The sequence below is a fragment of the Anneissia japonica genome, unplaced genomic scaffold (assembly GCF_011630105.1).
Source record: "Anneissia japonica isolate Jap-2015-1 unplaced genomic scaffold, ASM1163010v1 scaffold46629_len2828_cov166, whole genome shotgun sequence".
NCBI classification, from domain to species: domain Eukaryota; kingdom Metazoa; phylum Echinodermata; class Crinoidea; order Comatulida; family Comatulidae; genus Anneissia; species Anneissia japonica.
The window spans coordinates 1-2,828 of NW_022714156.1; the positions used below are offsets into that span (position 1 = coordinate 1).

Here is a 2,828-nt window from a genome sequence, read left to right on the forward strand (position 1 = left end):
AAAAAAAAAAAAAATCCCGAATAATAATAATAATAATAATAATAAAATAACATACCCATATACATACATAAACATACATACGCGCAAACTGTAAATATATATACATATATACACATGTATGCAGCGAAAGTAAATAAAATACAAAAAGTCAATCAGAAATGCAACAGCAAAGGAAGAACAGAACAATTTAAAAGAGTGGTGAAATGGTCAAGCGTACCTCTCAGAACATTGCTAATTTTTCTCCAATAAAAGTACACTTCTTAATTTCCATGCCCGACAAGCGTACGATTTACAGAATTTATCAAATAAGAGGGCAATATTGTTATTAAACATGTGTTCAGGATAAATATTATCGAAAAAATCGAAGCTTGCTAAGACGTATTGTAGTTTTGTACATAGATCACTGGATGAAAAGTCTATCCAGACATTAACACAGTTAATAGAAATTAAGTCATTTTGCAACTTAATTAATTCTTCAGATCTGATACGTTCTAAGGGATTACACACAAAAAGAAAATGTTTAGTATCTTCCTCTCCATAACCACAGATCTCGCATTGGGTGTCAGTGTTGTCTATACATCATTTGTTAGTACGTTTACCAAGTGCTAATGTATTTGATCGTAGTTTAAATTTGAGACTAACTCCATGGAAATTTGTCATGTCTAAGAGGTAAGGTTCTAAACCAGGTTTTTCTTTTACATGCCAGTAGTCGCCAAGTGAAGATTTTCTCTCAACCTCCCCTTTCCAAAAGTGTACAACCCATGAAGTTGGGATATTAGTTAAAAATGCAAGGTATTATTTACACACAGATCCTATATACAAATTTACAGATGGTAGTACTGCTACATTCTCTTTCCTTGAAGATTGTTCCATGTTGGAATTATTAAGGTATTAGAAGATTAGCTTTAAGTATTTTTTTGGTGGAGTGGATGATTATGTATTGACAAGTATCATTGCAGAGCACACTGGGACAAAGGAAATCTTGCATTTTTTCAAAAGGGAATTTTAGTAAAGGTGGTTGATTTATTCATATAATCATCTACAAAATAGCCTAATATAAAAAAATAAACATATATTAACAGATTTTTTTTTTTTAATATTCAGATATTAACTTTAAAAAAAAACAATGACAACATTAATTGGGAGATTGAAAAACTACAATTTACTGTAAAACTAACCAAACTATACATTTATTATACTTACTAATCATCTGTCCCATATCCATTTGCACCAATGCCAAATGAAATACCCACAATAATAACTGGTGTGCCTACAATGAAAAAAAAAATATTCAACTATTATCCATATAGAAAGCAAAAAACAAGACCAACATTGTGATACTCAAGCCTAGCTGACCACAAATTGGTTAAATCTATTCTTAAATACTTTTTTTCATCTCCCACTACTTAAATAAAAGTCTCACTATTTCAAATATATATGCAACCAATTAGGAAAGCCAATTTTTCTTGGAGCATACCCCATCCAATAAGGTAGAAGCATCGTAGCTTGTTACTTTTGTTGAACACCCTGACAACCTTAAAGTACAAGTTGATGCCTTCCACTAACATCCAACAGAACGATGCGGTGTAAAAGAAATGCAAACTGATAGCGACAATCTGACACACAGTCTGAGAAAAAAACAACAAAAATGTGTTTGTTTAAGAGACATTATTTTTTGGCAAGTCAACGTGTGCTTGTTTGTGGGACAACATGTGTCTCTTTTAGAGACAGCATGTGTTTGAGAAACAACATTGTGTGTGTTTGCGAGTCAACATGTGTTTGTTTGCGAGACAACATGTGTTTGTTTACAAGACAACAAGTTTCTTTGAGAGACAACATGTGATTGTCAAGACAACATGCGTCTCTTTGTGGGACAACATGTCTCTCTGAGAGACAGCATGTGTTTGTTTGGGAGACAACATATGTTTGTTTGCAAGACACGTGTCTCTTTGACAGACAACATGTTTGTTTGCGGGACAACTTGTGTCTCCCGAGAGACAACGTGCTTGTTGGAGAAACAACATGTGTTTGTTTGAGGGACAACATTGTGTGTTTGAGAGATGTGTGTAACATACAGTATTTTTTGTTGCATTTACAGCTGTCAGGAATATAAGTTGAGCGAAGAACAAGGACACTGTCAAGTTCTTGTGTACAACAACTTGATCTTCAAGTAGATTTCTGAAATTAAATAAAAATTTATTTAAATGACAGCATCAATCAATCAAAAAGGATTTGTATAGCGGCAACATCCATGACAAAATGCAGTGTTTAGGGGCGCTATGACAATGGTATTACTCAAAGTACACATTAACTACTGAGGTTAATTAACAATACTATATATTATTGTAAGATAAAAAAAAAAAAATCAGCATCAGCACTATCTTATTATAGAGGCTTGCGAGTGGAGTTGTTCATAATTGTGAAAAAAAACCTGGAACTTTACAGATTGAACGTTTGTTGTCCACATCAAGACCTTGTTTTTTTTTGCATATTAAGCAGGGCACAAGACGTTTGTACGACTGTCGCAAGATGAATCAAACTCCGCTCCCTCTGGGTTCTACACGACGTCACATCTGCTGATTGCCAGTACTGTAGACCTCGAGACCTGTTGCACACGCACTTTAGCACATTGCGTTCTTCAAAGAATCATGGTATTACTCAAAGTACACATTAACTACTGAGGTTAATTAACAATACTATATATTATTGTAAGATAAAAAAAAAAAAATCAGCATCAGCACTATCTTATTATAGAGGCTTGCAAGTGGAGTTGTTCATAATTGTGAAAAAAAACCTGGAACTTTACAGATTGAACGTTTGTTGTCCAC

At 33.6% G+C, this 2,828-nt stretch overlaps 1 long non-coding RNA gene across 1 annotated transcript; it reads right to left on the bottom strand.

Annotated features, from left to right (window-relative positions):
- Positions 1-1,201: 1,201 nt before the first annotated feature.
- On the bottom strand, positions 1,202-2,705 carry LOC117108900. Its single transcript, XR_004445431.1, has 3 exons — positions 2,076-2,705; positions 1,478-1,628; positions 1,202-1,270 (listed from the first exon to the last, which is right to left on the bottom strand). It is a non-coding gene; the product is annotated as an uncharacterized LOC117108900 (long non-coding RNA).
- Between the last annotated feature and the right edge of the window lie 123 nt (positions 2,706-2,828).